This window comes from Pezoporus wallicus, unplaced genomic scaffold (assembly GCF_028554395.1).
Source record: "Pezoporus wallicus isolate ANWC-B61680 ecotype Strahan unplaced genomic scaffold, APGP_CSIRO_Pwel_v1 contig_14831, whole genome shotgun sequence".
In the NCBI taxonomy this organism is placed as follows: Eukaryota; Metazoa; Chordata; class Aves; order Psittaciformes; family Psittacidae; genus Pezoporus; species Pezoporus wallicus.
Genome location: NW_026642428.1, coordinates 391,829 through 405,686, shown reverse-complemented (window position 1 = coordinate 405,686; position 13,858 = coordinate 391,829). Strand labels below are relative to the sequence as shown.

At 48.8% G+C, this 13,858-nt stretch overlaps 1 long non-coding RNA gene across 1 annotated transcript in view; it reads right to left on the bottom strand.

Moving 5' to 3' along the window:
- Nucleotides 1–3,089: 3,089 nt before the first annotated feature.
- The window catches only part of LOC130610530 (uncharacterized), a 63,010-nt gene continuing 52,241 nt past the window's right edge, over nucleotides 3,090–13,858 (bottom strand). Inside the window, exons 2-4 of the long non-coding RNA XR_008975067.1 lie at nucleotides 13,407–13,665; nucleotides 9,127–9,276; nucleotides 3,090–3,207 (exon numbers count right to left, since the gene is read on the bottom strand). This is a non-coding gene — a long non-coding RNA (uncharacterized LOC130610530). The remainder of the gene's footprint in view (nucleotides 3,208–9,126; nucleotides 9,277–13,406; nucleotides 13,666–13,858) is intronic.

Sequence of the window (13,858 nt, the reverse complement as noted above, 5' to 3'; positions counted from 1 at the left end):
TAATGCTTTGGAAATTCAAGCCAACTATAGAAAAAAGTCAAGAGTGAAAGAAAAGAGAGATAAGGAGAGAAAGAAGGCTCTTAGCTCTCCTTGCGCTTGGTGCAGTGGGGAAGCATTTGTGACGCCCTCAAGGTATGTATTATTTCTCTGCTGGATATTATGGGACAGGCTTCCAAGTGAGCTCCACATCCTGGATGCTGACCTCCTTAGCAAATCTGGCCCTGCCAGTTGATGCCAAGTTCCTGAAACACTGGCTGGGGGCGACTCTGAAAGCACAGCCACACCTGCCCTGGATCTCAGCCTCTAACAGCTTTAGATTGGCACCCTTTCAGCACTGTTTGTAATCCCTCCTGCCAGGTGTTGTTTGTGGAAACACGCTGTCCTCCCCACAGCGCTTATGTCTTAGAACAACTTCATCTCGTGCTTTGGACGCAAACCAAGGTGCCATTCCTACAGGCTGATAAAGAATGCTTGTTTTGTTTCCTTGGTGTGAATATGCTGGGTGGTTTGAAAGTGATTCTAGGGTCTGATGAAAGCAGGCTACCTGTCTTGCTCCTTGTTGAGACCGGTTGGGGCAGGCTGCCAGCAACAGCTGGTTCTTAATTGCATAGACACTTATCTTGTTCTGACACCACATGCAAACATGAATGTTCTGCTGCAAATATGAATTTGGAGATTGACTCAATGGGCTTTCAAAAGCCATAGGAGTATTCTGGTGCATCAGAAGAGGCAGATGGAGGGAAACAGTGCACCAAGGAGGACTACCAGGAGACATAATCTGCACCAGCTAATCATTAGCTTCAGGAAATTCCTCTTTTCTGAGCAGTTCAAGAAAGAGCAGAATCAAAGACATCTTAGTTTGTAAATCAAATGCTGCGAGAATCTTAAACTGAGCAGTGCTGGCCAAACTTCTTCACCCACACAGTTATCCCTGTTGACGTTAGGGCTTCCTTCTGAACTACCTGCCCTTGGCCAGCCCATCAGCATCTGCTCTTGCTTGAGTCACTGGTTATTTGAGCCCAGGACATGTCTTTGTCAAGGCAACAGGGGTTTCTGCAAAGCCTGTGCAGGCGACCTGCTGCCCACGCCTGCTCCAATACCCATCTCTAATTTTCCACCCGAGGAAGGCCGGCTGTGTGTTTGGGCGGGAGCGTTTCCCAAGGTTCCAGCTCTGCCTGGCTCCCAGCGAGGGGTTTATTTTTGGTGCGAATCCCTAAAGCCAAACCCCTTCTCCTCCCTTTGCTCCGACCGCCAGTGCTGGGAGGCTCCGGTAAACACCGTCTGAGGAGGAAGCAGATAGGGAGGACGAGCCGGGAGCAGGGCTCCTGCTGCAAGGAGGGGCTGCAGGGATGGGTATGATACATCCCCGTTGGTGTTACCATGATTTATAATTAAGGTTTCCCTGGTGTAGACATGAGATCACCAAGAAAGGGGCCCTTGAAATATCTCTGGTTCTTTTTCAAGGCATGACATTTAAGATTGCCCCTACTAAAGAGAGTCCTTGAACAGAAAACAGCCCCTGGAGTAGTCAGTGTTGGTCATCAGCTGTCTGTCTACTTCTCGCTCATCCTCAATCCCATGAGAAATCCTATGGAATTTAACAGGCTTAACCAATATCTTCCAGAAAGATTAAATTGAGTCACTGCTCTAAAAATACCCCTCCAGTGAATGAGAGCGATCGCTCCAAAACTTCCTTTCAAAAATCTGTGGTGGGTTAAACCTTCGGCACTGCTTCAAATGGACAATTCAAAGGATTGATAAACAAAGGTCTGCTCTGCTCTGGAAGCTGCCCCTGGCACAGCTTCCCTGCTTAGGAGAATGGGTTTTCACCACACTTATGTCCAGCCAAAGCCCCACCACTGCGCTCTTGCCATCAGGCCAAGAAGGACTTTTGGTGCCACACCTTATGGTGTTCCTGTATAAGGGAACATTTCCTTCAGCAGCACAAACTCTTTCCACCACAGGGTTTTGCTGGTACCACACACTGGAAGCCACTGCTAGTGAGGACAAGACCTCAGTGAGTCTGAAGCTTTGTTTAAGACCAGAAGTATAATACAAGGAGTAGAAAAAGGTGCTGCTAGCTGGTGCAGTGAGTTCCCCATTGAGAAACTGGGAGAGAAAAGAAAGGTGAAGGCTCTGATAAACTGGTTCCCCTTCCAGACACACGATGTGTAACACTGCTGGGCCTGAAATGCATCTTCACCCCAGTTATTTTCCCCCTTCTATTTTGTGACTTGCACTGGACTCTTGTGCTGTTTCTTTCTTCCATTTGCACAACCTCTCACACCACACATCCCATTCACAGCACTTACAGCTTCCTGTTTTTTCTTAAAAGCAAGAGTGAACCCTCACAGCTGGAGCAGAACGGGGATGAGCAAGCACTTGCTGCCCAAATGATACAGAAAAGAAAGCCGTCCAGAAAGGCAATAAGCACATACAGCAAATGTATCCGGTATCTGAGCCACATCTAGGCATTAAAATAAGTAAATGTACTTAATTGAATGGGTTTGACTTTAAGCATATGCTGAAGGGCTTTGCTGACTCAGTGCCCTGGGTGACACAGAGAAGCAGCAAGTGGCCTTACTCCTGGCATTTAGGGTGTGCCTGGGAGCTCACAGCCTGCCAGTGATGCTGATGTCCATATGCCAAGGGTGACTCTCCCAAAAGCATTCCTCTATCAAACCAGGACTGTGTGAGGAGCAGAGGAGAGGATCCAAACCTCTCTTCCAAAGGCACAAGGTTTTGCAGTGGGCATTTCTGCACAGCTCCACTGACAGGCTGCACTGGGTATTGAAATCTAACAACTTGCCCAAAACCGTGTTGCTTTTTCCTAACCCCAAATCTCCAGCACTGCTAAAAGCTGGGTGCAAAGTCCAGGTGGTTTTAACCCGCTCCAAAGCACACCATGATGGAGAAATACCTGGGTACTGGCTGCAAAGCAGCTTCAATACAGCGCCGTGGTCCTGCTCACTCTTTCCAGTCTGGACAAGGTGTAAACCTTCAGGTACAACCCCAGTTGCTAAGGGCTCGTGTTTGGAAAGCATCGTGCTGTGCTTCAAAGCCTTTCATCGGGGCCAGGAGCCAGTGTTGGTGCATCCCTGGTGAAGGCAGCAGAGCTGCTGTGTACCTGGCTGCTGGACACACTTCAAGCGAGTGTTATTGTTTAGTCGGTCAAATCCTGGGGCTCCACTGAGGAATATTTTCCGTCTGCAAGGGGAAAAAAAAGGCTCTGTGAGTTCCAGCCTGCTCAGACGGAGGGGAGTGATCCAAGGTGCCAGGTTTCCACATTAATAATCCCAGGTGCTGGAGCTGCCCCTCGCCTCGTGTGTGCTGGGTGAGTGAGGATAGCACGGGTAGGACACAAAAGGGATGGGGAACAACTCTTCTGTTGTATTCGCCCTTTTAATTTGGACTCTTTCTCATGCATTCCCAGCACTGCACACACAGGGGCTATATGGTTTACTGGAAGTGGCTTGCCCAAAAGTTTTTCATTAATGTTTTACCCTGAAACAACACACACATCAGCCACACCAGCATGTGGTTTCAATCCAGTGAAACACTGATTCAGAACATGTTTAGCAAACATCTCCTCCTGCATCTGCAAACAATAGCTACTTCCAGACTTTCACTGGCCCGTGGTTGCTGCTGCTAAATGAGTTCTCCTCCCTGAAACCGAAAAGGTGAAATTTCTTCCTCAGTGACAGCCACTTCTCTGAATGGCTCTGCCTTTCTCCTGCTTCCCAGCTGGGAGTGCAGCCATCCCCACCAGCTCAGAGAGGATGAGATAGAACCCTCCATCCTGATGCCCCCAGAAACAGGAAACCCACAACTGTCTTTGGGACATCCTTTAGCAGCACATGCCAAAGCTGCAGTGGATAAGAGGCTCCAAGAGCTCTGAAAAGGGCCTCGGTCCATCCAAAATCCTTACAAAATGAAGTAGAAGGAAAGAAAAGGGAGCCTGTGGCTGGACTTGGGCATACACCCTATTGTGTGCCTATTTGGGGTAACTGAGTCCTGCCGACATCCCTGAGCAGGTCAGCCATTCATCCTTGTCACCTCCCCAGCATGTCTGTGTTCTGTCCTTGGCAGTGGAGGTGACTCACTGGCAGTGCCTCCACTGAAATACCGTCTCTCCTGACGCTGTGAAAATAACCTGAGATGAACAGAACCATCAACTGCCTGAAAAACAACAGCAGCCTCTTCTTCAGGGCTGGTTTCCTGAAGAGGAAAGGTGGCAGAACTGGGAAAGCACAGGGACCAGGATAACCCCTGAGGGATGACCCACATTTGTAGGGAGGTTCCTACAAATTCAGTAAAAGCCTGAAGCCCCCTTCCCTGCACACTGAAGCAGATTTTACTGCTCTGAGGAGGCAGAATTACTCACAGGTGGTTCTTTTCAAAAATACATATGGGCTGAGGCTAACAACATACGGTCTGATGGCATATTAATAACAGAGTCGAGGTTCCCTGTTACTCACACAGTGACCAAGCAGACTGAGGGAAAAGACACCTTGAACAAGGAATTCCTACTGCCCTGGTGTGCATGAATCACCCCGACCCAGGTCACCCTGCTCCCACAGCCCTGCCTAGTAAAATTAGCCATTTATGTGTATGCGGAAATAGGGATTTTTTTAATCCCTTGCTTAGATGGTAGGGATGAAACCACAGACTTTCTCCCCCACTCCAGGATTAAAGCACATTTTTGTGGGATACATATAACAAAGACCATGTAATGTCTGTAAAAGGAGTTTTGGTCCCTATTTTCCTTTAGCAATTCCCTGTGCTGATGCTTGTGAATGAGGATGATGCTCCACCGCATCCCTGCAGGGCTCACAGTGGTGCCAACCTGAGCATTTCTTACTCCAGGTTAACCAACCTCCTTTGCCCCCATGTCACCTCTTTCTTCTCCCTTTCCATCCACCTGTATTTATCCTGGGTGAACATACAAAGACTCTGTAGGAATTTTTCCTTGACCTTCTCTGTTCTTAACTGCAATTACAAAGGGAAGCACAGAACAGAGTGGCCCAACTCCCACACTGGCACACACAGTCCCAGACCTGGACTGAGATCTGCCTCTCCAGTGCACACTCCCTGCTCGTGGAGGAGGTCCAGGATTAAAACCTGCTCTGTTGACCCTCCTCTGCTTTGTACTGGTGGCACAGCAGCTTGTAGTCCTGATTTACAAGCAATGCAGCCTTCAGGGGGTCACAGCCCTGCACACAGTGTTCACTTCAGCCCAGTGAGCAGGGAGGATTCCTGACCTCCATCATGATCCTGTTCTTATCTCCTCTGTCCTGGGAACAGATCAAATGTACTGCAGCCGGGAGCAGCACTCTGAATCCAAACAAAGCAGTGCTGGAGGGAGATGACTCAGCCAGCTCCAGCTTTCTGCCCTGCAAACTGGAAGCTGCACCCGTTCAGTGGGATAAATACTCAGCAAAGCCAAGGCTGGGTCCCTCTGCAAGGACAGGTAAAGGCTTTTCCCCAAGGGACAGGACCCAGCTCATGCCAGCAGCACCCACCTTTGGACCTGCAACTTTCAGTGCTGAGATGCTTTTTGCAAAACACACCCCGGTACGAATAAAACCATCTCATTTTTGAGGTCAGAAGTGCCCTGAAGTGCATTTGCCAAATGTATAAACTGGATTTAGCTTCTCTGGAGTGGAGAAAGATGATGGGGACTGGAAAGGATGCAGGAAAAAACACAGACTTGATTTTGTCCTGTGATCAGATCAACCTGAATCAGAAAGGAAAGGGGCCACAGCTCCAGAAACAGCACCAGAAATAAGGGGGTGAGAAGTGACCCCCTCATTTCAGTAACACTGATCCAATATCATTCACTTGAGCAAAATGTGCCTAATTACATTTCCCTAAAATTAAAGGCAGTTAGAAATCACAGCTCCTTGGAATTTGTCTAAAAAGAAATACACCCCCCCCAGCATTCTCATTCATATGGGTCTGTATTTTCAGGTAACTGGTGGGGCTGGGCTCTAGGGAGAGCAAAGCACAGCAGCCTCCCTCCCTCCTGTTTGGTCCAAAGGAAAGCTCAGGGTGAAAATCCAGCTGGATGAAATGAATGTCTCCTCTCTTACAGCACGCAGTAAAACAAAGGAGCACGGAAGATTGACTTTTATCGCGAAATTTGCCACAGTTGATCTTTCCAACTAAGGATGTTCCTTCTCTGCTGGGCCTTAAATTTGCCCGCATGAAAGCACTATGGAAAGCTGAAGCAAATGAGTGGAGGTGTGAAATCAATATACATAAACTCAATGGCTGCGAGCCCCAAGGCTGAGGCTTTAGTTTGCTGCGCTTCATGCAAGATGAGCTGAGACCCCTCTGTTTGACTCCAGGCGAGCCTGCAGACAGACCTTTCACCTTCCGCCCTTGCTAATTCATCTTTGCTTTGTGTTAATGGAACAACAAATCCAGCTTTTGGACCCCAGAAAGAGATCTAATGATGGCAGGCATGGGAGAGGCATGGCTCCCAGGCATGCTCTACATGGGGAGGGGAATTTCTATCCCAAAAGCTCAGAAGGTTTTGGCAGGATATTTTACTTTGATATCAAATTTCCTTCTAGCTCATATTATACCACACAATCTCCACAGATGTGCTCTGAGCCAGACCCTTAGCTGGAATATAGTACTGTGGCTGCAGTGACTTTTAAAGGACGGTTATATTCATTAATGCTCTGATCTCTAATTCATGCATTTCCCTCTTACGAGTGGCCCAGGTTTAAATAGCTTATGTTTGTTACAAGGAACCGTGAGCAGGAAGGTGATGGTTATGCAGCAGCCACCACAGCAAAACAACTTCTGCTCCAAAACCAGCCCCTGTGCTGCAGAATGGGAAGTCAGAAACGCTCTGAATTACACACAGTGACAACCCAGCCTCACACCCTAATGCTTTCAGGTCACTGCATCACTCCAGATACTCAGGTCGCCCCCGAAAACAGCCCCAAAATCCCCGAGCCCCCAAACGCAACAAACCCAGCGGAGTGCATGCATCAGAGCAGCCGGGACGGTTTCTGCCCTCGCAGTGCCCGTTCCCGGTGTACGGGCTCTCTCTTGTGGCTGCCTGCACGCAGCACACGGTGCTCGGCGCCCGCGGCGCAGTTCGGAGCACAGCCCTTCTGGCATGGCCCTGACCCCGAGTCCAGACTGGTTTGGGCTGGAAAGCACGTTAAGATCACCGAGTTCCAACCCCCTGCCATGGGAAGGGAGGTGCTGCTGTGAATGCAGCCCTCAGAAGGGCAGAGGTGGGAGGCTTCTGGCCCTAGTGCGAGTGAATGCTTTGCTTACAGCACTTCCAGCATTGGCTGCAATGGGCAGTGGCAGTTTCTTTCCAGATTACTGCCCTTCCAGGCAGCCAGGGCCATTAACTGCACAAAAGGATGTCATGGACCGATGCTCTGTGCCTGTGGTCTCTGCTGTTTTCATGGTCTTGGATGGTTTTGTGTCCTCCTGTGCTGCCAAGCCTGGCTGCAGGCAGAAGGTAATAATGTTCCTGGAAGGACTTTGGAGTGCAGACTGCTCTGCAAAGACAGCACTGGGACTGCAGGAAAGGATCCTGTCTAATTGCCAAACAGAGCTGGCATCTCCAGGTATCTGCATCAATCTCTATTTCTCACAGCCCAGCAAATAAAAGAGCCTTAATAACTCAGTGTGAGTGGCTGGTGAGTACAGCAACCCACTGTCTGCAGCTGCTGTTCCAGTCTGCAGACAGATCTCTGGAAAACCATGCCCAGCCTTGCCCATCTGCAGCTGCCCAGGACGTAGCTCCTGATGCCAGCAAGCACCTTAGAGTACATACCTGGGGCTTGGTCACTGTCTGTGTGTGTGGTAGGGAAACCACCCCACGCCAGCCAGCAGCACCTGAGAGCTCTCAGAGCTCAGCCACCCCTCTGGCTTTGGAGCAGGGCTGGCTGGAGATGAAAGCTGCTGCTGTGACCCAGAGAAGAGCCCGTGGCTGCTCCCTGCAAGTGCTGAGGCAGCACATTAATAATCCTGAGTGACAGCGCTCTCGGGAACTGATAGGCCAAGCTAACAGATATGTTGAGGCACGGGAAGGTGTCCATATGCTTTGGTGATTGCATTGCTCTCCCTTATTGCACCACATATGCTGTGCTTTTTGCACCTAATAGATTTCTAAATTAGCTCTTTCTGTCTGAGTGGTCGCCTTAAGTGTTTCCATATCACATCTTTTATGACTAATAAGGCTTCCATTTACTTAACCTGTGCTGCCATCGGTGTGTGACATGGTTTTACAGTTACCATACCCTGCTCAGTCCTCCCTGATGCTCTACGTTGGTGATGCTGTGCCACGCCATGTGGCTTGGGCACATAGGAGCAGCTCCATCCCAGGTGTAGGATGTCCCATGGGATATCCCTGGGCCTTCTCAGCCTCACACTTGAGGCTCTTTCACATGCCCCCATTCAGAAGGAGAGAAGAGGTTTGCTCTTTCCGTTCAAGACAAGACCAGAGGAAGAAGCAAAGACAGCAGCTGCTCTTTTTGTCACTCTGCAGCCCTGTAAACATGCCCCATTACAGAGAACAGCCTGGAGGGACCTCTCTAAGCACGGGTTTAGCAAGGGAACGAAAGAGGCTGTTGAGAAATGAATAGCAACAACCCAGCGATGGCAGCACCTTTCAGGGCTGGGACCTGCTGACCCCTGAGCTGATGCATGGAGCTGAGCTAATTAAATAGAAAATAAACAGCCCTGAAGTGCCACTTGCCCAGACAGGATTGCTGCCCTCATGGGATACAGCCCACACTGCCTCATGTGCAGGGAAATGGGACCAGGCAGCAGGAGATACGGGGTTGGTGCCAGTGCCATGCATGGCTGGATGTGGGGAGGACAACCTTGAACCTGTGGCTCTTGGTGTATGCTCGGTGATTGAATTTGGTGTAAAACACCGTTATTGCTGAGTTAAGTGGAGCAGGCATGAGCCAAGGACCCTAACAGGGGCAGACAGGGCGATCACCTTGGTTTGCTCATATGGCACCTCATAGAGTGCTGGGGAGCCAGGGGTGATCCTGACAGCGGGACAACAGCAGTCATACACCACAAGTAGCACCTTGCCTCCCTCCACACCAACATAACACAGTCCTGCACCCCTGCTCTTACCTGCCCTGAGCCAGACAGGACAAACTGCCCCTCAGGAGATGAACTTTGCCGCTGATCCAGTGTCCAAACTGCCCTTTCCTGCTGGTTTCTTTGGTCTTGGGTATGAGCAACCAGAATTCCACTGGACATGCCAGGTCTTTGCAGCACCATCTGCAATACCAACAACATTCCTCTGCCTCCATGGAAAATACCTCTCTAGTGTCCTTGCTTTTTGTTTTCCCAGCCATAGGCAGGCTCAGAGCCACCCTGGAGCTGATGCATACAGGAATGCTCTTGCTATCCGGCTACTACTCCTTGCAGCAACATCCCTAAGTGCTCCAGTCCCCACACTAGTGATAGTCCATAATAGGTGTTGTTTAAGCATCTTGCCATATCCTGAGAGTCCCAGCCCTTCCTTCTGGCATCCCTGCAAGCGTTAATGGCAGGGTTCATGCCCCAGCAAGGCAGATGGTGCCCGGAGCAAAATAAGTGATGTTCTGAGATTGTTTTGTTTGATCAGTGCTATTAACCTGATAGATTGTTTGGGGAAGGGTTTTATCTCAGCCCTCACATCTGTTCTGCATTTGGAGGCAGCGGTGAGAGGCTGGGGGTGAAGAGCAGGTGCTGTGGAGTGTCTGGTGAACATTAGGGAACATTCACTTGGAGGCTCCGGGGCTGCCAAAAAGTGCACTGATTGGACAGATGTTACTTCATTACTGTCAACTCGTCATCCTGGATGTTTTAAGGGAACATTTGTTTGTTAAGGAAACACAGCTGTTACCAAGAAATTTGGGTTTCCTTCCCTTTTTTTAGCTGCAGGGCACAGGAAAAGCCCAAAGTATCTGGGCACCTGCAAAGCCCCTTTCTGGGCAGCACCCTGCACCCAAAGAAGGGGCATAGGCCTGGGAGGATCTTGCCTGTTCACCTACTACCCTCTTGCCCCAGGGCTCAGCCCTGTCTAAACTCTCCTGGACATGCTTTCCTAACCCGGTCTTCAAATTTTCCAGCACTTGAAGGCTGCTGACACTGACAGTCCAGAATCAAACATCACAGAATGGTTTGGGTTGGAAGGGACCTAAAAGCTCATCCAGTTCCAACCCCCTGCCATGCGCAAAGACACCTTCCCCGTGCCTCAGTTTCCCCACTGGGATTTTGGACAGAGCCAATTCCAGCCACAGCGATGTCAGGAGGTTTAATAAGTCCCCCCGTGTCCTGTGATGCTTTGAGGGGAGGCAAAGTTTGCTATAAGCTGCATGTGCAGTTTTCACAGGAGGAGCAGGCTGTGCAGTGACAGCCTCTGAATCCATACTGGGCAATGAATATCTACTGGAGTAGTGAGAGCATTTGTTAGCAAAGTCCTTCTTTATTAGGTATTTAACCCAAAGCAAGTCTCATTTTGCCTTTCCCCTGCGTTATAAATACACCTGCCAATATCTGCAACTAAGTGAGTTGGGAACTGTGCAGCGAATCCAAGCATCCCTTTGTGAGATGCTCCAGACCAGGTCTTCTGGAGCCACTGAATCACATCAGCTTAGGCAGCATCTGATCGATTCTGTATTATCATTGTCCCATCTATTAGCACAATAAACGATTGCCCTGCACTGACCTATCTGTATCTATATGTCTTCCCATGCCTTGCACAGCCTTGTTCTTCCCTTATCGATTTTTATCCTCCAGCTTTTTCCGCTTTGATTGATTCCAGCAGATGCGTGCAAATGAGGAGTCAAACATCTTTATGACTGGAGAACTTCACTGTTCCTAATAACCTCCCTCCCACTGATAAGCATTTAACAGCCGATACATGGGAGGAGCAGGCTGCTCATCCTGAAGGATGGAATGCTTTCTCCTTTCATTTCATCCCACTGGTTGCAGGCAGCTAAAAAGGTGGCTCAGCTTTATGCCTCCTTGTGACCTGTTTCTGTGTTTAATGTCATAGCCCTCAGCTCAGATGCTGCTTTTATGTGGCAGTAAGTCCAGAAGAACAAGCTAATTTCAACCGGGTGTCCTACAAAACGACCAGGAATAGGTCAGCTCCTGCCACTACCTGAAAAGAGTTCCCTGGTATTGCATAAGGCTGGAAAATAATCTTGCATATCAGCATCAGTGCTTCAAGCATGGCAGAAATCAGCCTCTGGAATAAGATACTAACAGAAGAGAGAAAACATCTACAGGTGTATCATGCAGGAGCATCTACACAGACAGCAGTTACTGAGTGCTTTGGTAGGTTTGCACCTATGGAAAACATCTCCTTGTCAAGCGAATTGTGTTTAAAGGCTCCTGAAACTACCTTTGCTAAAAATACACACTTCACTAGGGATGGCTGCAGAGAAACACCAGAGTGTTGGTGGAGGCAGAAAGGTGTAGATGAAATCCATTGATTAAATCTCCTCAAAAGTGAGACACAACCAACAAAATCAGCCATGAGAACAGCTCCTGCCTTTGAGCTAAGCCAGGTCATGTTTCAAACGTGAGCCTCACCCAGGTTCAGGAGCGAACCCAGCTCCTGAAGCACAGACTCCCTTCTCCTACCACCAACAGGGAGGAACAGGCAGGACAAAATCCCAACAAACATTACCCAGAGAGTTCACAACCCCCTCAAACCACTCAAGATTTACCCGGCTTTGACACTGCAGCTTGTAAAACTGTGCTCATCCTGGGCCATTGGGGACTGTGATTTTTAGGAAGGGATCCCCAGTGGCTCCCTATTTAAAATAAATGGGACACTGTGACCCAAAGATCCCCCAAGTCCTACGTATTGGGAATTACCAGCCTGACGTCCCCTCCTACCCATATCCCTTGTAAAGGCTGCTGGAATCGCAGATAAGGTGCTGGTAGTACCAGGCTTTGCCTTGCCTTATTAATGTTAAATAAAAGTTGGATGCTCTTTGCAGTTACAGCTGGAGCCTGAGACTTTCAGAAGGAATCTGCCGAAAATGACTTTTATATACTGACTGCCTGAATGGATAATTAAACAAATAACAAAAGTGAAATGCAATTTGGTTTTACCTCCTGGGAACATTAGCGTTAGTTTATTCTTTTTATCAAAAGACTTCAGAAAAAAAACCCAACTATGCAATTTAACAATATTGCTTTTGTAAACAATCTGAAAATCCAATAACTGTAAAACTTATGACATGTTATTAAAATGTCTGCTTTTTTTTGCTTTCTTCTCCTACAAGCGAAAAAGCAATTCCAATCTCAGATGCTATAATTTAATTATACACTTTTGGCTCTGAAGATACCATAATTCTTAGCACTGAATACATTCCATTTAATGGCCTTCTGGCATGTTTGGGAAGCTCAGACATCGCTGAGCACATTGGTCCGGTTTCACAAGAACTTTGCTCACTGGGTGCCTCACTCTTCTCAGCTCTGAGGAGTCTCAGTGTCCCCTCACCCAGCCAGAGTGACACTGGCCATGGGAAGAAGAGTTTGAGTTTCTTTATCTAATAGGCACGAGGGGGCTTTTGATGGGGATGGGATTGCACTGGGAAACAGGACACTTGCTTTTTTCTCCACAACCCTGAACAGCCATAAGAAATACTACCCAGGCACTAGGACCATGGTGCCTAGCAAGTCTCTGCCCTAAGCCCTGAGCCACAGTGCTGCAGATGCTGCCCCAGCATCAAGGTGCAGGAGGCCTACAAGAAATCTGTAGAGGATCTTTTGACAAGGGCCTGTAGGGACAGGCCAAGGGGAATGGCTTTAACCTGCCAGAGGGGAGACTGAGATGAGCTCTTAGGCAGAAGCTCTTCCCTGTGAGGGGGCTGAGGTGCTTGGCACAGGGTGCCCAGAGAAGCTGTGGCTGCCCCATCCCTGGCAGTGTTCAAGGCCAGCTTGGACACAGGGGCTTGGAGCAACTTGCTCTAGTGGAAGGTGTCTCTGCCCGTGGCAGGGGATGGAACTGGGTGAGCTTTAAGGTCCTTTCTAACCCAAACTGTTCTATGATTCTATGATCTATGACCTCGAGCAACATAACTTCAAGGGGCAACCACCCTGAGAATCATGGACATGCTCACCCGTGCCCACTGAAATGCCACAACCTCAGATCCACGCAAGTGCTGTCCCAGTCCTTGACCTCCCCTGTGCTCAGTCTGCCACCCCACATCCCTCTCCCTTCCCACCCCCTGTTGCAGTGACTTCAGCAAACAGACTTGATGCTTCAGCCATGACCTTCAGCAGAGCAAGAGCAGGACCCACCCTGGCCACAAGAGTGTTTCCAGCACAAGAACTAATCTGAACAGAATTTAAATGCTAACAAATAAATAAAGGCAAGCTACAGTGAGCTAGTAATAAGATACCTTTGGATGTTCATTATGGTGGATTTCCAAGCAGTTAAATACTTTAATGCATTTCCCTTTGGCTTGCATATCAATCTCACAGCCGGTCTGAAAGTAGCGTCTCATCTCCTCCCCCGTTATACATTATTGGTGAAATGCCTCAGTGGCACCAGCAGTGACTCTCCCACCAGGTAGGGGCTGTGATTCATTGACAGCAGCAGCGTGTGGATAATTGATGGCAACTGATTGTCAGCATGTGATGATTATCTCTTCGGGTTGTCTGCAAAACAATTAATGAAAAGAATTTATTTAATTAATCATTTCCTGTAAATAAATGCATAAAATAAATCACGGCGTTGTTTCTAAAAATGGGTTGCTGTAAACGGCTGCCACATGTTAGAGTGATGGAGCTGATGGTGTGGAAGAGGCACTGGAGAGGCTGAAATACAAAGTGGATGGCAGTTAACCCTTCC